This window comes from Mesocricetus auratus, unplaced genomic scaffold, assembly GCF_017639785.1.
Source record: "Mesocricetus auratus isolate SY011 unplaced genomic scaffold, BCM_Maur_2.0 Super-Scaffold_100024, whole genome shotgun sequence".
In the NCBI taxonomy this organism is placed as follows: domain Eukaryota; kingdom Metazoa; phylum Chordata; class Mammalia; order Rodentia; family Cricetidae; genus Mesocricetus; species Mesocricetus auratus.
The window spans coordinates 13,226,795-13,249,344 of NW_024429205.1; positions in this window are offsets into that span (position 1 = coordinate 13,226,795).

Sequence of the window (22,550 nt, forward strand, 5' to 3'; positions counted from 1 at the left end):
AGATTTTCTCTGCCACTGAGAATCTTGGTTGATTTAAGAAAGGGTATACTACCTCATGCTGTACCGAATGATGCCAAGATCTGTAGACGTCTTACAGCCTCAGGGTCCATCCCTACATCTTGTCAACTTTTATAAGCAATAATTTTCAGAACTCGTGCTTAGGATCAGAATAAGGGTACAAATAATTAGAAGAATAGGATAAAAACAGATAAGACAAGAACAGGAGAATAAAATGGAGTGTCTACTGCATCACAAATGCTAAGATTAGCATCAGCAATTAATAATACTTCGTCTTCTGTAATTCTTGTGTCTATGTTAATAGGATACAGCTCAGGAAATGCCTATTAAAGCATGTGCCAAGAACTCTGTGAGATACTGTGAGGTTAGAATACTAAGAGGATAAAAGGTTAATCTGATTGAGCCTTGTATGCTAGTTAGGGAACTCCAAAGACAGTTATTACTGACAAAACAAAGCAAAAAAATGTGACGGAAACATAAAAAAAGAATATTATGGCAACACAACCTGCTGTTTAGAGACTGGGAGACCCAGATGGAGGAAGAACAATATGAAATGGGTTTCCTGGGCAGGGAGGATTTGGATAAGTGAATATGGCAAAAGAAAAGATATTCTAACAAAATATGCCATGAACAGAGGTTTGAAGATGGTATGTGGCTGTCCTGCCTAGAGAATGAAATTTCTCTGAACAGATGGAATGGAGTGCTTCACTTCATTTGTGCTACACTGTCCCTAGCTGGGAATCATCTTGGATATCTTGTTGTTGCCCTGTGTTGTGGAGACCCTGCAGCTTTGGGTCTGCAGGACTGGCCCCTTCACCTGCTCCAGCCGATTATAGATTGGATTGATGTTGGGATGAGCCAAGTCATAACCCTGGTTCTAGGCCTGGGTAGTTGCAGGGTTGGTCAGCCTGCCAGCTCTCCCTTGTCCTCACCACAGGGTGAGTGCTCCTGCATTGTCCTGGTGAGTTCACAGGGGGTAGGGCCTGGCAAATTTTTTAATCTCATTTTGAATTTTGGTTGGATTAAACATACTTTTAATGGCTATTATTTAGGTGTGATAAGGCCAACTTTTTAAACCATTCTACCCTTAAATGTGTAATTCTAATGTAAGATTCTCCCTTTACCTCTCCTTCAGTGTGTGCATGCACTTGTGTGAGTGAGTGTGTGTGTGTGTGTGTGCTGTATGTGTGTGGTGTGTGTGTGCCCGTGTGTTTATGGTGTTTGAGTTTGAACCCAGGACCTTCAGAAGGTTAGGAAGCACTCTACCACCGAGTTATGTCCCCAGTTCTTAATGTAAGTCTTTAAACTTTCCAAAGAGAAAGAAAAGGTATTTTTTGTTAATAGTCGACAGGAGTACTAGGTTTACGTTTCAGAAATCTTTGGAGAGGAGGTTGCCTCCTGTAGTTATTAAACAAAATAGCTATACTAAGAAATCCTTACCTAAATTGGGTGTTTGCTGTGAGTTTGGCTGTGGAATGTTGGCTGGTTTCTGTGCAGTTGTGAGGTAATTTAGCTTCATCCTGAAAGTAGCAGAGCTTTAAAACAGAGAGAGTACAAGAATCTTATCCCTGGGGAACTTAGATGTCTTTTATTTTAAGGAGGAAAGGTTAAAAAAGAAACAACAAAACTTTGGAATATAGTAGTATAATGTAGCATAAAGCAGCATTAAAAAAAGAATGGCCCCATATTTAGTGCCCCACAAATGGAACTTCAGAAAACCACAGTAGCTCTTAAATGGTGCATTGCAAGTATAAAAACATGATCCTGCCCTGAAAGCTCTCCTGCTGGGTGGGTAGATCTTCCTGCCTTTTAGGCCTTACATTTCTCAGGAATAAACCAAGTCATGCACAGACTTTTTATAGAGTGAGGCATAAATTGTTCCATTATGCCTAGGGAAATATGGAGACTAAGCTAAGTGTTTCAGCAAAATTTTAAGCTAATTGAATCAGTAAGGGAGAGCTTAGAGAGGGGAGGGGCTTTAAGTCTAGGCCTTTGCTATGGTTGATGATGGTAGAGGCTAATACATAAAGGAGGAGTGACAAATGGTGGTTTGCATGCCTGTGTTTAATAGAGTTAAGAGAAGGATGGATTATAGTTTGTAACACACACACACACACATATACAGAAAGACACAGACATACACACTCTCTCTGTCTCTCTGTCTCTCTGTCTCTCTCTGTCTCTCTATCTCTCTCTGTCTCTCTCTCTCTCTCTCACACACACATGCACACCATTTCTGTTTGTGGTAACCAGTGACCAGAATATCAAAATATACACTGAGTATAAAGGGTTACTGATAATTCTTTACAGAATGTCCCACAAACAGATATTATTTGGAGTAAAATTAATCAGAAGATGAATTAGTATAGTTTTTCCAAACTAAGTAATGGGACATTCTCTCTGTGTGAAATTAAGCATTCATCAGTACCCAGTATCTTGTATGCAAAGTTATATTTAAAATACATTCCTGCTAATTGATATTTTGCTTCTAATTATGAAACAAAATTTTGTGAAACTGGAGCAGTTCCCTTTGTATTAGGATACAAGTAAATTTTAGAAGTTAAATATAAGTTGTTACAAGGCTTGTTCTTTGGGAAGCACATATGAAATGTTATCATATCCCAGGAAAGTCAGAGACTTCATTTTTACACATTACAGGCATATAAAATTTTATTACTTTAAAAAATACTTTACTACTTTCTATTTCTGCCATGTATACTGCATACTTGCATGGCTTTCACTGTAGCAGACATGTATACATGTGACTTACAAGTACTACTTGCTGGACTTAATGATCTCCTTCCACTGTGTGGAATACAGGATGGGAACCCAGGCATCAGGCTAGCAAGTAGGAGCCTCTGCCCTCTCAACCATCTCTGCTGTTTTATAGGTTGCCAGTTTCTATAACTGTTTCATTCTAGCTTTCTGTCCATCCATCTTGAAGGGGAGCACTTTCATGTAGAACAGGGAAATAACGCCAACACTCTGTAAATGTTACATTTGGAGTTGTATAATAGAGGGGGACTCAAAAGGTGTGGTAGATTTGTAGATTTGTGTGTGTGTGTGTGTGTGCGTGCATGCCTGTGTGCGTGCATGAATGCGTGCCTGTGTGTATGTGTCTGCATTGTGTTTGTGTGTAGGTGCTCCTGCATATTTGACTAACTTAAGGCTATGTATCAATACTGTAAATACAATAAGTGAAAACAATTTAAGGAGTAGAAGTTATCTTCAGCTTGATACTGGTTCATAACATCAAAGGCATCAGTACAGCTGAGATGTTTAGCCACCACCTTCCTTCCTGTCTCTGCTTTTACTTGTGTTGCTGGTTTACAATTGGTGCCAGGAAAACTGGTGTGTGGTTTAAACACAGATTTTACACTTTAAATTAAGACTCTAATCTTGGTTTTGGAGTGGCGAATTCCTAAGATAACTTTGTAAAAATCGAGGTCACTCCAACAGGGCACAAATCAATCCCAAGTGCTTTAATTTTCATCTGAACGCATAAAGAGTAAAATGTCCCGTTTCCTTTTTATCTTTTCTGTTTGTCTTTGTTTTAGGGAAAATAATTTCCTTATCATGGCTGCAGACACAGTGTTTGCTTGTGTGTGAACAGCGGATGGATACTATCGGTTTTAGGACATTCTCTGAGGTTTAACCACATGGGGTAGGAGAGTAGAGCTTTCCCACGTTTTAAAGCAAACAATGTTAGTGAAATTTACAATCAATCTACTTGGTTATTGCACTATTTAAATGCTCTCAATATGAGTATTTTGTATTTTGAAACAATGGGCACAGATTGGAGGACTATGGAACGCCCATCTCTTTGGAGATCACAACTAAGGGAATTCTTTGATGAAATATTCCGAAGTTACAACCCAAATGTGTTCTCTTTTGAAGGAGATTACATGGGAATGGGTTGTGTTAAATATTTGTTTGCCAAAGTAAAAATTTTGAAACCCAGAAGAATATAAAATCATTACTTAAAAGGAGAGGAAGTTGCTCTGCAAATTTAAAAACTGAGAAGTTCTCTGACAAATAACAGCTTTTTAATTTGTTTGTTTGCTTGAGATCCAGTCTGATTGTGTACCTCAGGCTAGTCTGGAATTATTTGTAGACCAGGATGGCCCTCTAGCTCATAAGCCTCTCGTCTCCGACTCCTGAATGCTGGCATTAAAGGTAGAGAACACGATACCCAATACCTTTCAGGACAAGTAATATGAAGAATGAGCTGAGGTCCAGGGTTCTTATTAATTTCCACAGAGCAAAACCATCCTTTTTCCAACCATCCCTCTATCTATAGCATCTGTCCCTTCCATGCTATTTCCCCAGGTCCCAAAGCATCCTGTTTATTTTTCTCTCCCTGGATTGTATTAATATATTAACTTACCTTTTGGTGTAATCATCTGCTTAACAAGACACTGAGACCTTCAAGGCAACAAGCAGGGTTTTATTTAATGTTCCATCCCAAGATTTCTCTCCTGGTAGGAAGAAGACAAGCCATTCAGAGTGGTTTCCGTGCTACATGCTTTCAGTGTCTCCAGCACTTTCAGTCGTTAGAATCACTTTCTCGTTTCTACGCATTCGCCACATATGCCTCAGAAGGAATATATTTTTATAATACACACTAATTTACTAATATCAGAGAGGTGGCTCTGGGGGTTGAGTAAAAGCTCTTACTGCACATATGTGATAGACTGAGTTCTAGCCATGAACCCCACGAAAGAAGAGGAAGGACTCCTAAAGGCTGCTCTCTGACCTTGCCACACTTATTGTGGCACCTATGCGTTCCTACAGTCACATAAAAGCAAGCAACAATAATGAACAAAATTAAATTCAGAGCTTTTTTTCCCTTATGAAACATACATTATATAGTAAGTACATTAATATTTTGCATTTTAGCTATGTTTGCATATTTTCATGAGTGACGCTTGCAGTAAACTCTCTGAACTGATTCTTGTACCTACCGCAGAGGTGAGAAAATGCATGTTCAGAAAGATCAATGGGTTGTCCAGGGCCACAAAAGCCAGTGAACAAACACAAAAAAGTCTAAATGCTTATACACTATTTTATGTTTTTACTTACTTATCTGTGAAATCTGATAGCCCAATGGTACATGATTATGTCTTGTCACAGTTGTCAAAGATTCATGTCATTTGTTAACTCAGTATTTAACATATGTTCTTCCTTCCTTTCATAAGGAGACCATGTATGTATGTATGTATGTATGTATGTATGTATGTATGTATGTATGAACAAACACCATAACTGTTGCTGGTGTTTCTTTTCCCACCAGGTCCTGCCACCATTCTTAGCCCCAAAAGAATACAAGGGTGCTATATTAATTTATAAACTGTTTGGCAGTGTCTAGGGCTTCCTGTTGGCCAGCTCTGTCTTAATTATTAACCCCAAACTACTAATCTATATATTTCTACATGGCCTTGTCTTACTAGAGAATGCCTGGCACATCCTATCTTCCCAGTCTCTACATGATATCTCTTTGTGGTCCCTCTCTGCCTACTTTTCCCAGAAGTCTCCTCATCTCCATGTCCCGCCTATCTTCTTTCCTCTGTTGACCAATCAGTGTTTAATTCATCAGCTAATAAAAGAAACATATATACAGAAGGACCTCCCCCATCACATAGCTTCTTATTAGATGTGTAACCCTGGCTTCCAAGTTATGCTTTCAAATCTCTTTAACCAGTGGGTAGGGTAGGTAAGTGTTAAATCTCAGGATCACTTCATGACACTAAGAGTACCTGGTCAGCAAAGAACACTGTATTATTATGGAATTGGGCTTGTAATGGAGGCACAATTTGTGTACTGATGGTCTCTAGCCGATTTCTGACTCTTCTGATGGTTGTCCAAGCTGCTGGTTTTAGGATAGCAGTTGATGCAATGTTGGGATACAGGTGTTCACATACAATGATGTCAAGGCATCTCAAGTCATAAAGCAAGGGAAAAATTGATCCAGAAGGGCATTATGACAGGATAGTATTTCATGATTAAATAGCTATGTGACCTGCATCTAACTCTGAGGAAGATGAACTCAAGGATTTCTGTACTCAGAGCTTCTTCATATTTTCTTAAGTTTCCCCCCCAAAAATGGTATGCATTGTATAGCATAAAGGGTATGAGGAAGGGTGCTAATGGTATTAATGAAATTAGGGACCAAAGACCTATGTTAATGTTATGAATTATGTGTGGCTGAGGGAAATTAATCATCTGAATCCAGAGTACAGTTACTTATAAAATACGAAGTCTAAGATGTAATAATTTGCTCAATTTTCCTTCCCTCCGAAACTTGTTAAAACTTAGGTGGTTTTGATTTAGACAGCAAATGTTCAAAGTCTAACTGTGTAGTTTGTAAGGGTGACTTTGGTCATGGGCTTGAGCTTTTGCAAACCTGCTTTAATTTCTTTGAATGATGTTCAGCAATACCTTTTGCATTTTGTTACAGTAATGATTTCAAACATACAACTTAGTGCCTAGCATGTGTTCACTCCGAAGGAAATGGGGAAAAGTTAATAAAATGGAGGCCACATATGTCTTTAATTATCCCAGGACTTCCTGAACATGTTATGCAGGATTCCCCATGTACTTATGATACATAGTCTACACATTAGCTTCTGAGGCTAACATAAATTTATGAGTTAAAACATACCTTTTCTCCAGCTCTATAGGCTAGGCATCCCACATCCAAAATTTGACATCATAGGTTCCTTTTAGAGGCTCTGAGGTAGATTTCTGTTTTGTCTATCTCTTTTAGCTTTTTGGTATTCGATCAAACTCTTGTAATATTTGGCATCAAGTCTTCATTGCCCAAAATCTGAATCTGTCTTCATGTGGCTACCTTCCCTCAGTGTGTCAAGTCTCTGGGATTCTACATGCTCTTCCTGTAAGACTCCCACTCAAGTCTAGTGTTGTCCCATTTTAAGCAAATCATCAAAAACAGCTATTTCCAAGTAGGATTATGTCTTTGTGAAATAGGCATTAAAGGTTCAGAAAATATTTTGGTCAACACAACTCTAACCATATAGCTTACAGTAAACTATAAAAATCTAAAATAATACCATTGTCATTTCTGATTGTAGTGCTCGTGGGTTCCTCAGAGTCAGAACATGAATGAGCCATCAGTTCATAGTGATGTTGCTCCAGGCCTTTTGTTCCTAGAAGCCAAGAGAGAAGATTCAAGAGTATCATCAAAATCATGAATTTACAAAGTCATTTGACTTTTCCAAATTTTGGTTACTATCTGTGTTGCTCACTGAATCTGAGTTTTCATTTAAAATTTGATCCTATCTGACCCTGGGAATAATGAATGCAAAGTACAGTTAATTATCCTAATGTCCCAGGGAACTTAAAAAATGACCCATGTTGTTAAGTGGCTTATGTATCCGATTGGTCATGAAGTAAGAAACCAGAGATGGTGATTTATCTGATGTCCCCTGGCCTGACAATGGAGTGGACCCTGTCTGCCAACTGCTTGGGAATACTTTACCTACAGCCATTTGAGTATCAGCCCTGGTTCTCCGCAGTGGGACAGATGCCAGCATATCAGTCCTTCTTAGTCACTCAGCAGGAATCCCCTGATGGAAAACCTTTAACCCTATGCCTTCAATTGACATTGGCCCAGAAAATGTGAATTTTGGGGGAGTAATTTTAAGATCCCCAAGATATATAGATTTCACAAGAATGCCAAAGTATTTGGGAATGGCTGTGGGCTAAGAAAAATATATTTTTTAAGAGCTGACTTTTCTCTGTTCCCCAAACACATGAATTAGTGATCCCATGTGTGAGTTGTAGGGCCAGAACATGGCTATGTCTCACATGCTATCTTCAATTTATTTTCTCTGTGTCCAACATATTTGGAAAGGAATATCTTCTTGCTGGCTGAATTAGAACCTCATTCTTCATGTGTGTTTACTGATTATCCATCTTTCCCCTTCTCATTCACACTTTTGATATATTCATAAATATGTTTTCTTGAATCAGTAGGGTAGGTAAACGTTTGACACTGAAATTGATTATTTCTTTTGTGATTATTTTCATGTATTTGTTATAAAATACTGATGATCGCAAAGCACTTTCCAGGCTCCAAATCCATCTGTCTCTCTGTCTATCTTCCATTAACTATTTGTACATCTATCTATTGTCTGTGTATCTCTATATCGCTCTTTCTCTCTTTCATCAATATTTATCCATCTGTAATAGTATTCAGTTTCTCTCACTTTATTCAAATATTTTAATGAACCAAAATATTCAATGAAATTTGAAAGACTAGAAGTAAAAACAGTGGGGAAATTTTTCCATTAATAAAAGCTATCATTTTCTTCTTTTTTTCTTAACTTTGTCTTCGTTAGACTTGAATTCCTATCTTTCATTAGCCCTTGTAGACTACTAGATTTCAATTTTTTTGTTATGAGCACTCTTTCCCACCAGCCTGGTCCCACAGCCATCTAGCCCCAAATGAATACACAGATGTTATATTAATTATGAAACTGTTGGCTGGTGACTTGGGCCTCTTATTGGCTAGTTCTGTCTTAGTTATTAACCCATTTCTATGAATCTTATCTTACTGGAGAAGGGTGTGGACCTCCTAGCCCTTGGCAGACTCACATGGCATCTGACTCTGACTACATTTCCCAGAATCCTCCTCATCTCCTCAACCCACCTATCTTGCTGCCCTATTGGCCAACAGCATTTTATTCATCAACCAATAAGAGAAACATATGTACAACAGATTTCCCCATCAATATTTTTTATATTTAATTTATGTTTTCTTTGTTGTGTTTTCCAGTGTTCCATTTTTGCTTCTGTGTTTTCTCTCTTCTAACCTCTCTCCTCCACCCCTTCTACTCTTCCTTCTCTCTTTCCTCTCCATCTCTTTCATGATTCAAGAAGAATTTAAAATGCATCAGAAGAAACAGGGTGGAGAAAAAGAAGAAATGGGAGGAAGAGAAGAAGAAGAAGAAGAAGAAGAAGAAGAAGAAGAAGAAGAAGAAGAAGAAGAAGAAGGAGAAGGAGAAGGAAAAGAAGGAGAGAGAGAGAGAGAGGTGAGCCTAAAGTAGCAAGATGAGTAAATGGAAGCAGAAAGATGAAGCTCACAACTAGAAGGGCATGCTATTATGGGACACAGATTTAACCTCAAATGTCCCATGGATGAGCTTAAAAGGCATGACTACTACATAGCATGCACTGTCCCTAAGTTGCTTAAGACAATGGGAAGGAAATCGGCATTTTGAACTATGGTGGATTCATTACCTTTCAATCTCTGTAACAAAGCAGCCAAGATAATTGTTTTCTAAACAGAAGAATCCATTTTAATGTATGCTTTTGGAGGTTCTGGTACATTACTTAAAGACTCTGATGAGGTGGCTGGATGGCAGTGATGGAGAGCATGTGGTAGATGTAAAGCAATTATATCTGAAAGCATAAAGTACAGAACAGGATATAGCTACCTAAAAATAAGGACCACCCCCACAAGAGCCACTTCTGAAAGGCCCTGTAACTTCCCAGCAGTGTCACTCTGTAGACTAATTATTTAGTGCATGAGATTTTGTGGCAAATCCACCCACATCATTACATAAGGCAAGACAAAGATTTCTTAATTACATCAATGTCCCCAAGATGGCCTTTAATTAGCCAAGCCTTTCCATTCAATGGGAAGAGCAAAGATGATACTCCACGGAGTCACTGACCACTCACTGCCAAGCTAAAGCCTAAATCTCTTCTTCACTGGTGAGAACTCAGGTTCTGAAGTCCAGTCCCCATGTCACATGTCACTTGCCCTGCCAATGTGTGCATCTAGGATCACAGGTAAATCTCATCTCATTATGAAAACGATGAAGTACTATTGACTTACATAGGTATAAGTGTAGTTAGTTACTAAATATTCACACAAAATTAATGTGTTAAATATGTTCCATATCCAAACAATAGCAATGTTTAATCTGCCTTTTTATATTAGAATAAAATTATACCACATTGTCTACTCCGCTCTTCTCCCCAGAAACATAAATAGATAAATATGCCCTGCCCAGTCTCTTTAGTATTAAACTTTTATATTACTTAGTTAATTTAGTATATTTGAAAAATTTTTGAAAAAATTCCTGGTGGTCAAAGGCTTCTGTTTACTGGTTTTCAAGTGACTTTTTTCTGTTGACACACAATTTTAAAAATGCCTATGGAGAATGTTCAGTGTGACAATTCAATATCCCTTTAGATTACACTTTAAAGGAAAAAAAAGACAGAACAAAAAAAAACCTTAAAACAACACCTGCTATTCGGCAGAATCTGACCTGACCCCTTTCTCCTTTTCTTGTTATTATAAACATCAATCTCTTTAAGTGAGAGCTGTTTAAAGGATGGAGGGATCGGAGTGTTCCTTCCTAGATCCCAGATGCACTGGGCGACGGATGGGCTTTTTGATCTTTATTTTATGAGTGTCTGATAAATTGCCTCTGGCACCTGGTAACTGAAATTTCACTATCTGAAAACTAACCCTAATGTCAAACAATGTGATCAGCTCAGCCCCTCCAAGGAGGACCCACAGAGCTGGTCCAAGGGCGCCTTCTGCTTCCTGGACATGTCTGCCACCACACTCAGGGACTAACATACTTTTAATTTCAGAGAGAAGGGTGGATTATGGAAGGCTTTACATGCTATGCAAAAACGTGTTTTTTGAAGGATTTCACCATAGTTCTCCTTCTGGGGTTTTTGAACAAGTCAAATAAAGACTTCAGCATTTCGTGTCTGAAAACAGAATACTGGTCACAGGATAAAGATTTGCAAGCCCTGCTTAGGAGCCTCTCCTAGCTGGCTCGGTCAGTGTTGATGCAAGAGACGCGCAGGTGGCCTTTCTCTGGAGACAGGATAGTTATAAACACAGCCATCAACTGTGACAATTATCACCTTCCTTTTACATCTCATCCATGGGGAAGATTAACTCAACTGAGCTCTAAGAAAGAGATTTTTTTTCTCTGCTTATACAGATTCCATTGTGTAGATACCCAAACAGGCTAAGCAAAGGGGAGTAGTACAAACATTTTTAACATCATGTTGCCTCTTAAAAGAAAGGGAAGTCCCTTTGAGCAAAGATACAAAGGAATCTTCCATTGCATGCATCTTCAGGAGAGGGGGAACACAACCCCACAATTCGGTTGTGCTTGTGCCTGTGGATGTTTCATGCTGCCATATGTCAAACTTTGACCCTTCTTTACTTTCTGTATCTGTCTGTGTAGAAATGGCTCTTACCCAGATGAGACCTCATGCTCACATTTGGTCTCTTTCCAAAGCTAGGAGGAGATCATTGTTAATCTTTTAAACTTTACTCTGGATTGAAGCTTTATATAGTTTTCAGGGTATACTGTTATATCCATGTGTGGTGGTTTGGAATTGCTAAACATTTTGTTCAGGGCTTTTGGAAATCTTATTTCCCATTCTTGCCCTTTCCTTCCCTCCTTTTTCCTTTCTTTCCTCTCTTTCTTCCCCTCTCTTTTGTTTCCCTAAATTCTCCTCTTCCATTCTCTCTTCATTATTATTTTTCCTGTTCTATCCCTTTTTTGTCTCTTTTGCAGCCAGTAAGAGCATTTTGAATCCAGTAAGTTCACTAAACAAATACCAGTGATCTGTCTTATGCACTGACTTATCCAGCATCATTTAAAAATTATTTATGTAGTAAACAGATTTTATTATACACAGCTTAGAGTACATAGAAGCAAATTGTATATATATATGCATATACACACAAAGACACAGATGACACAGACACACACACACACCTTTCCTCTTGAGCATCTTGTAATAACTTCTGTTGTTGCTTTCTTAGAAGTTGTACTATAATGACTGTGGCTCCCAAAAAGCCAGGGGAAATTTTTATGTGACATGTGTAGGTCTTTAAAGTTAAGTATAAATGTGCCAAGGAGACAATCCAGGCAGAGAGGAACATGTGGAAAGCATGGACTCTAAACATGACATGGGAGGTGGAGGGATCAGGAAGCAGGATGAACAGCTGGACCCCTGGGTGTGGTCCAGAGAAGAAACAACAGTTAAAGAAGGGAGAGGAGATTCCTGATCCTTTATAAAACTTAGATTTCCAGTAAGAATTTGCATGTAGAAAAATAAAAGGAAAAACACAGGACTGTTCTTTGTTTTTTGTTTTTGGTCAAGGACACACTTTGAGAATGCACAAAGTCCCAGTGCATGTCACATGGTAAAACCTCTGGGTTCTAAGGTTTAATAACTCCTCATAGCCCTCAGCAGATTCTCTATTAAACTATCCTGGTTCTTTATAAAATCATTATGAATATAATCTTAAGGGTGAAATTCTAGGAAGAAATCAAGGCTTTGGGTTAAAGTGAAGAAATAAACAATGGACACAGATCCTCCAGTTTGGGCTTCATGTATAACATAACACAGTACAAAGTGGGATGAAGCTTGGATGCAGGGCCAGAATCAAGGATCTAGCCCTACGTATTCTGTCAAGCACCTGTTTACACACACACACACACACACACTCACACTCAGTGGTATACCTGTATTCGCACCATGGGGAGGGAGAGATAGGAGAACCTCTGGGTCTTAGCATCCAGCCAGTGGAGCCAAATCAGTGAGCATTTGATGCGGTGAGAGACCCTCTTGCACAGCAGTAAGGTGGACAGCAATTGAGGAAGAAACCTCAGATTGACCTCTGACCTTTACATGTGTGTGCCAACACACATAAACACACACATACACACACACACACACACACACACACACACGAGGGGGGTATAAAAACAGCTCATCCAGTTCTAGAGATCAATCATTTCTCAGAAATATAATTTAATTTCTCCTTTGAGAATGAATACTTGTTCAAGTCATTCTGGGATTTCTGTCTTTGAAGGGGGTAAACAACAGAGTCCCATGTTAAATGTGTTAAACAAGTCTCCAGGGTGACACAGCTTGGGACTGAATCCCAGCTCTATGAACTAACATCTCTGTGATGTACAGCATTGATTGTTAACTCGAAAGAATGAAGACTCACCTAGATGGCAAGCGTCTGAGCACAGCTGTGAGGGATTATCTAGGAGCTATGACCTGCAGTGTAAGAACACCTTAAATGTGGATGGGGACATCCCATAGACTGCGGTCCACAATTACATGCAAAACAGGAAATGTGTCTTTCTCTTTTCTTTGAGTGTGGATAAAACATGACCATACACCTCCTCCTCCTGCCACCATATCTTACTTGCCATGATGGCCTGTATCACTGAAATTCTAAAGCCAAACAAATCCTAGTTCTTTTCCCCTAGGCATGCCTGGCCTGGAAACATGTTATGTGCTTCACTCTCCTCGCATATAAAATGAGCTTTCCTCCTCCACCTGCTCCTCCTCCTCTGTTTCCTTATTCCTTTCCTCCTCCATCCTCACCTTTGTCTTCTTCCTTCCTCATCCTTCTTCCCCTTTCTTCTTACTCCCCCTTTAAATCTCCTCTAACCCTCTTTATCCACTCGTTTTCTTTCTTCCCCTTCTTTCATCCTCCTTTCTTCTCCCTTCCCTATACTACCACTCCCTCCTGACATCCTTCTCTTCCTGTCCATTTGTTTCTACTCCTTCTGCCGGCTCCTTTTCTTCCCCTCTCCTTTATACTCCCTCCCTACCTACCCTCTCCACTTTGTGACTCCTCCGTCCTTTATGGGATATGGATTGAAACCTTGGCATTCTTCCTTTGTCCAAACACTCTGAGAGAATGTTTCCTCTCCAAGGGCCTCTAGAAGTCTGGACAGATAGACTCAGAGAGGCCATTGCTGAGGTTGCTGGTATTGATTCTGCAGGGATTTAAATGCCACCGTACAAAAGGAAGCAGGCCAAGCTGTCAGCTATCAGACCCTCACCCTGGAAGGTTAGAAGGAGGACCTACTTCTGTCCTCCATGTGTGGCCCAACACCTTGTCTTGAGCCTGGAATCACCTAAGCAATGGAACAATGAAACTCAGATTGCTTATACATAGAATTTAAATTAATTGAGTATGCTAAAAATGTAAGTAATATGTCCTCCTGACCTGTTGCTTGCAACCATTTAAAGGCCATTATATTTTAATGTACAGAGAGAACTGATTTTGTCAACACACACACACACACACACACACTCGCATATTTTAGTTAATTTTTATGAGAATAGAGCAAACACAAGAAAAGTGTTCTATACATTAATAATTGATAAACATAACACAAACACTAGCCTCAAGATGTTTGGATCCTTAGGATACACACTACAGCTTTGCAAATTACTATCAGTGTCTGGAAGATGAGCAATGCACATAGCCAGTTGCCTGTACTGACGTTTACAGTGTTGACAATGACTTTCAACTTAACAGCTATGTCATTCATGTTTATAGAAAGGAGAAATGCTTGTAAAAGTAAGTATGGGCTGGAGAAATAATAGGTTTAAAGAGAGCAAAATTGCTGCCTCAGACCTCTCTCTGTATGTCAGAAAACAGGCCGCCAGGAAGAGGATGTTTCTTATTGGACTTAGTTATGATATAGCAGGGTTTTTCGCCTTTGTTGTTGATGGCAGACTCAATGGAAAGTCTATAGAACATGCTGCTGGCATGGAGATTAAACAGAGTGGCCTTACTTTTCACAAAGCATTGTTTAGAAAGTCCACTCTTTAGTGAAGTCAAGCAAAGGAACCTGAAACATACAGAAGCTGGAGTTGAGGGAAGGTTCATCGTAAGCCTCTTTCCACACAAGCATGAGGCTGTAGCTTAGATTTCCAGAAAACTGCTGATGAAGCCCAGTCCTGGGGAGTTGGGGGCAGACGAATCTTTGTTGCTTATTGAAGCCTGGGCCAGTGACAGACTCTGTCTCAACAAAAAAAGGTGTGCTGAAACTGAGGAGAAATGCTTTACAAGGGTATCCCATAGCCTCTATTAGTATGCTCACATGTGCCTACATACCCACCCACATGCACGTGAACATGCATGTACATGCATACACAACACAACACACACATTCCACACACGCAACACATACAACACACCCACATACACACACCACACTCACACATACACACATGTCACACACACACAGCACACACATATACACACAGTACATATACATACCACACATACATACCACAAACACACACATATGCAACACACACACACACACACACACACATGACCAATGCTGTAACTACAATTGACTTTATCTTTTCACTAGTCAAGGAAGAAATGGGACCAAATGCACTCACAGAGGGGATAGTGCATGGACAATAAGGGTGGAGAAGTGCATGGTTTATACATAAGTTGCAGAGACAGCTTAAAGAGCTTGATATGGTCAGGAAGCATTCAGAGAGCCAACACTTCAGTGTCACCACTTTCCCTCAGAAAGCAGAAGCATGAACATCTGCAATGTGTCAGTGGATGGAGACATTTGGAAATGTCTGGTTTTGACGTCATTAAATGAACAATGAATTAAAGCAAGTGAAGGGATCCGAGTGTGGCTCTCTCTCTCTCTACTTTATAGATAAGCTGAGATTGGAGTGTGAGATGGTGCAGTCTAGCCAGACTAGGCATGGATGACCTGCTGCTGATTGGAAGTAGATGAAAAATAGTTCCACTCTAATTGCTTTATTGTCTAAATTATCAGGACTTGTAGGAGGGAGGTTTAGAGATAACAAAAGTGACATAAGCCATGTGGCTACAAACACCCTGTCAAAAGTATTGAGATGATCTTTAGGTAAGTCACATTTCATTTGACAAGAATCTCTCTTCAAGTGCATGGGAAAATAGACAGAGAGCCTGTGTGCATTCAGCACAAGGTCTGTAAGGAAGGTTTCCTTACACAAGAAGCAGTGCTTAGAAAGGAAGTAGCTTCCCCAAGGTCAGGTGCAGTGTCTTAAGGATCATTCATGACCAGGAATGGCTTCAGTGGTTGGGGATTTCATTATGTCAATGGTAAATGCACACTTTTACAACACTCTGCCACACAGGACGAGCATAGAAGAGATCCATTGATGGAGAAGCTGGTACGAACACTTTGAAGAATCATTTAACAGTTGAATAGTGAAAATGGGGTCACACCTTTATTTGAACCTTAATAGTGTACCTATCAGATAGAGATAAAAGGTCTAAATTAGTTAACAATATTAAAAAGAAACCCAATAGACTCCCTATTAAGTACCTGATTATTTTATTTTCTATCAGATTGGCTCTCACTATAGAACCCCTCCTAGGCTCAAACTTGCAATGTTCCTGATGAGCCTTCTGGGACTGGAGGTGTGGGTTCTGTGCTTAGAAGTTATTAACTTGCATGATCTTACTCATACACCATTGAGTCTAACATACTCACCATGATAGCCATCTCATTAGATTAAATCATAACCTATTATAGAAGGTATTGTGATGTGAATAATAAAATCTTGAGACAGATATTGGGGTTGAAGCTGAAGATCAGAAAAGCAAAACAGCCAAGCCATCAGAGAGCTCTTATCTTTACTAAGACTGGAGCAATCCTGCCTCACCATGGCTGAAGACTACCTCCTCATGACTGAAGACCAGCTCAGAGACCCTGCTCTTGTTTTATATACCTCTTTAGTGCTTGGAATAAAGGCATGAGTTCTGCTTCTCTTTTAGACTGATTCACTCTCATGTATCCCTGGGTGGCCTTGAACTCACAAAGATCTATCTGCCACTGTCTCCTGAGGCCTAGGATTAATGTTGTGTGCCACCACTTCTTTGCCTGTATGGCTATGGCTAGCTTTGCATTCTGAACTCCAGGCAAGCTTTATTAGATCATAAGCCACAAGGCACAACTTAATATATTTTAATTGTTTTTCACAAAGCACAATTAACATACAATTATCTACATGATGCACAAAGCTTTCCTCTTTAGGTGCAACATTAGTGTTGGAGGATGATCCTATGAGAAGAGTTTGCAGGTGTTTCTGAATCAAGTTTGACAGACAACAACCTGCTCACACATCTTCTAACTGTTCATTATCTTGACATGTGCCTTTAGGGATGACAGTATAATTTTGGGACTGTCAAAGAGTTGCTTTTTCATCCCCTCTCCCACACGAATTAAATCATCTCTCACAGGCAATCCAGGAAGTTATTTTAGAGAACCAAGAATCATCTTATGATTTTCTCACATTACAGAGACCAGGTTTTGTTGGGGAGGATTTGGACGAACCTGGTGACCATTTCTTTACTGGACTAATATCATAGGTGATTGCTACTCATTTGTTATTATTGCTGTCATTATAGCAGAAAATGTATGTTAATTTGAAGCACATGAATTTTACTCACATGAACTGATTGATGAGTGATAAGCAACTTGCATTATTGATAAGAAACATTTTTCTTTGTATTAAATTAATTCTTTGGTAATTTCATACAACTTATCTTGATCATATTGCCCCCTCCACCAATCCATCCCAAACCCATCTCTCTGTCCTACTCACCAAATTTATATTCTCATTTAAAAAATCAGCCAATTCAAGTTGTGCTACCTATATGCCCTCAGGTTTGTGGCCTTCCATTGGGGCTACCGAAGACAGGAGCAGGGCAATGACTTTCTCTCCAAGACCTATAAATTGCAATACCTCTTCAGCTTGGGTCCAGACTCCATGCCATATACCCATGTTAGGATTTTGTCTGGCATGAGCATGGGCAGGCCTTACGCATGCTGTCATAACTGAGTTTATAGATGAGGCTGCCATGTTGTATGTGAGAATCGCTGTTTCTTTGTAGTCATCCTGAACCTCTGGCTCTGGCAGTCTTTCTATACTCCTCCTTCCCACTGATTTCAGGACCAAGAGAGGAGGGGTGTGATGAGAAGAATTTTCGTTCAGAGTTGCTGCACAATATATATAATCTTCAACCATTTTGATCAACTGCTGTCCTGATGGATCTAAACTTAAATCTGTTCCTGTGTGATATTACCAAATGGAACTGACTAGGTGACTGCTAAAGAGATAGATTCCTTGTGGATGACCTGTCTTCACAGATGATAAGGCAAGGAAAAGCATAAAACTGTCCCCCAGTGTCCACTCTACCTCTATTGACAAGGTGTTTTTGACATTTTGTTATGAGGCACGTTAGGTTTTGAAAATGACACACCATTTTGCAATGTGTAATATGTGTGTGTGCATGTGTGTATCAGCATCATAATATACCCTATGAATGTATACAATCATAACCTATCAGTTAAAAAATAAATTCAGGGATATAAAGATGGCTCAGTTAGTTAACTGCCTGATATGCAAACATGAAGTCCTGAGTTCAGATCACCAGTTTGCTAGTAAGAGCTGGGCATGATGGTCCATTCTTGTGGCTCCCAATACAATAGAATCAGAGATAGGTGGATCCCTAAAGTACACTGGCTAGCCACCTTAGCAGATTCCATGAGATTAATGAGAAACCTCCTGTTTTAAAGAACAAAGTTGGCGGTAAGGCATCTGACGTATACGCTTGCATGGAAACCTGCATGCAGATAGTCACACTATAAAGGCACATACACACCCACAAAAAGTGAAAACTAAATAAAAAATACAAAGTGTATCTGAGAAGTTCACATGGGCAGGGAAATCTGAAGTTCTTTATGATGTCCACAGGGTATTTCCTCCAATGTTTATTCTCCATAAAGATGATTATGGTTTTCCTCTGTGGAGAAATTGGTTCCTGTACCTGGGATTTTCTCTTTCATTATTCTTCATGACCATTACCACAGGGGCAGGTGCATTAACCTCTTAAAGAATTTGAGGCTTAGAAATAATGCATCTCATTGAGTTAACTTTGAAGAATAATTTTGTCACTTTAAAATTATCATTTTCTAACATAATAATGGGTTTCGTCATGACATTTCATATGTGTGTTTAGCCTGCTTTGATTATATTCAATTTCCTTTTATCCTTCTCCCTCGTTGTCCTTCCCTCTGGTTCAGTTCTTTTCTCTACAGAGTCATGCTCCAGCTTTCACGGTCTTTATTTTCCAGAATCCTTAGTTGAAAGAAGACACATGATGGCTGCATTTCTGGTTCTGGCTTAGTCTTACAGTTTAATCCATCTTCCTGCAAATGGCAGGACTTTTCTCCTTTATCTATTCATCGGTAGTGATTACCAAGGCTGATTCCATAGATCAGCTGTTGTAAATAGTATCTGGATAAATAAGTGTTTCCTGGTGACTCTTTCACAAGTAAATTCCAGAGTAAGTATAAGCTCTTGCCTCGGGGTACTGATGTTACTGTGATAAGTTACGAGATCTCCAAAACCTCCATTTCTTTGTCACTACAACTGCTGTCATGTACCTGTTTTAGTTTACACTGGATCCATATATTACATCCTCAGATTTTTCCAAGTGGAAGCACAAATCCCAATATATTAAATATTATAACTTCAAGCTTACTCCCTCAATTGTTAAAATAATGGCCTGTATACCTGCTGCCTTATAATTTACAAAATGGATTATTAAATGCTATCTTGAGCTCATTAGCCTGAATTTGACAAACAACAGTAATGGTTTTATTGAATGATGACATTTTCATTTATAAAGCAAGTGTCTTTACATTTAGGCTAATGATCTTGTGTTTCCTCCTTGCTTCTCTTTGTGTAAAAATGACTACTTTGAGCATCACCAAAACTCAGATTTGATGCATTCATCCAATTACATTGTATTCTTTAAATATAAGTGATATGAGAGTGAATATCATTTGCTCTTGAACTAGAACATGCAGATATGTGTGTATATATGTTCAAGCAAGGTGTTTTGTTTGCAGTGACATAGCTGTTCACAAGGCAGAATGGTTGGAGTAGGAGTTATGGGGAAAGGGACTGTAGTAGAGGGGCTCTCTTAGTACTGCACTTTAGGCCACCAGAATAGTACCAGATGCATTTAGAGCCCAATTTCAAATCTCTATGAGGTAATAACATACCCAGACACTTTTCCTGTTGTCTTCTACCCCATGATCCAAGTGCAATCTCAGAACTTGAGCCTGGATACATCCCAGCCCTGAAATGACTAGCTCAGTTTCTGTGTGCCAAGTTCAAGCAGAGTGCAGGGATTTTGGAATTCAACTTTGGTGCATCCCATCCTGTAATTATGATATATGATAAAAAGGAAAATTGCAGCCAAACTTGACTATGTTCAAAGCAAGGTGTTAGTGAAAGGATGGGATGGAAACTAAGTCCTAATGGATTAATGGGTTATGATAAATGTTTTATTATAAGAGCTGGCGAATGGTTAGATAATCCTTACTTCCAAGCATAGTATCTAAATATTTCTGACTGGCTGGTGACCAATGCAAATAAATCTCTTGATTATCTAGTTAACAGCCAAAGTTTAAGTGCAAAAATAAAGGGATAGTCAAAGGTATTATCTTTTTTAAATAATCAATACCCATGTTATTTGTTGCTTTTAACATTTGTTGCTGGTTGAACTAACTTGCCAAAAAAAAAGAGCAAAACAAAACAAAAAACCATAATTAGACCATAGCAGATCTTCCTACATGGTATGTGTCCATTCAGGAAAATTAAAGGGTGAAAGGAAGGCTTTGTCAGCCATCTAGAGTTGTGAGTAGACAACATTTTTGTTTTTATTTAGACAGTCCAAGCTGGTCTGAACACCCTGTCTTTCTGCCTTAGTTTTGTTTACTTGGCTCCACACCTGCTTTCTTTCCTGGTTTTTAACTCACCAGTCACATATAAGCAGATTACTGTTCCCTAAACTCTCTAATATACATTTCTTTTATGTTGTTATGTGTGATGGTTAGCATGTCTGTTCACACAACTTTTGTTTACTCCCTGTAAAAATCACGTGTGTGTGTGTGTGTGTGTACATGTGTGCATGAAGATGGAAATTTTAGCTAGCTAAGTTTTACTTTAGTATGTAGAAATTTTGTGTCATCAAGCTTAGGTACATCTCGGGGGCTAAGATGATAGTTTATAAATGTCTAGATCTCTAAGTGTGTTGGAAATTCAAATTGTTGTTGATGTGTTAGTGTTCAATTCAACTTAATTTGTTAATATCTGTAACATATTAATTTTTAATATTCTTTTATTTGTTGAGTCAATGATTAATATATATTGGAGGCTAATTACACAAATTACACTCTTAGGCCATGGCTTGTAGCAGTGTATAACAAATATCCCTCCCCATTAAGACTTGATATATCTAAGAGAAAAGGATAATAAACATATAAATAAATAGTAGAGACAGCAGATCAGATGCTACGGTAAGGACTGTGAAGAGTATCATAGACACACAGAGACACAGACAGTTGAGGTTTTCTCCTTCAGTAAGATAACCAGAGAAAACTCTCCCTATAAGATGTCATACAAAGAGATTACCTGATGCGTGTCATTGTAGACCTAACAGAAGCAGCATGGAGAAAGTGATTAGCATTCTTAAGGAATGGAAAGTCACAGCATGCCACAGCAAGCAAAAGAGATGGAAGAGGAAGCTAATGAGTATAAAGAAATTACTGGTGGCAAAGGCCATTCAGCATCATTGGGGCAGGGGAGGGGACTTCAGGAAGCCATCAGAGAATTTTGATCATGAGAGTTTAGGATTATGACACTTCAAGTCTCCAAAGTGTCAAGTACTATGTGTTTATTATAAAAATGCACATCTAAACATAAATATGTGGTATTAAGTAGAGATTTCCTAAAATATATGAATATAAAAGGTGATCTAAATGAAAACAGGTATATCATGGAGGAGACAGAGCCCCACCTAGCCATCTCTTGTCACCAAATGAAGCTTCTGGTACCAAAACTGGATTACATCTAATGGAGTTATTGAAGTGTTCCATGGGAATCTCCAAGCAGCCCAGGCTGTTGCCAAGACTATTAAGTAGCTTTCCACAAACTGATGGCAAGGCTTCATTGCTGAGGACAACAACTACCCATCTTATTGAACATGGAGAAGTTGATTTGGTGCCTAAATGGAACTATCACCCCTATATGCTAGCATCTTTAGTACATGAAGGAACTCTGAATGCTATTAAAGGAGAAATGTAAACATCAAATGAGCCACAAACCCTTTGATCTATAATGGTGTCATGTGAGCAAAATATGCTGCTGCAATGGAGGCCCAGAGCTAGTGGGAGAAGCCAACCAGTATTTGATTCAACTTAAGCTCACTGCATGCAATGGAAACATACGCAATGGTGTGCGGGTGACCAAGAACATGAGACCGGATGGCACAGGGGACTAGGATAAAATCAAACCCTACTGTCCTGGCAATTAAATGACTTCTCGTGACATTCTGCTACACTACTATATCAGTGCCTTTCTCAGTCATCATCAGAGAAGTTCCCTCCTGCAACACATGGGGAGAGAGAGAGACCCACAGCCAGATAATATGCAGAGTGCGTGAGCACTCAGCTCCAAATGGGATGGTGTCATCAAATCCCTCCACTCAGGAGTCAAGCAAACATGCAGAAGAGGATGGAGGACACCAAAGAAACTAGGCCTTCTAAACAGCAAGACAGACACACACATGAAGAACTCACAGACACTGAGTCAGCATGCACAGGGCCGGCATGTGT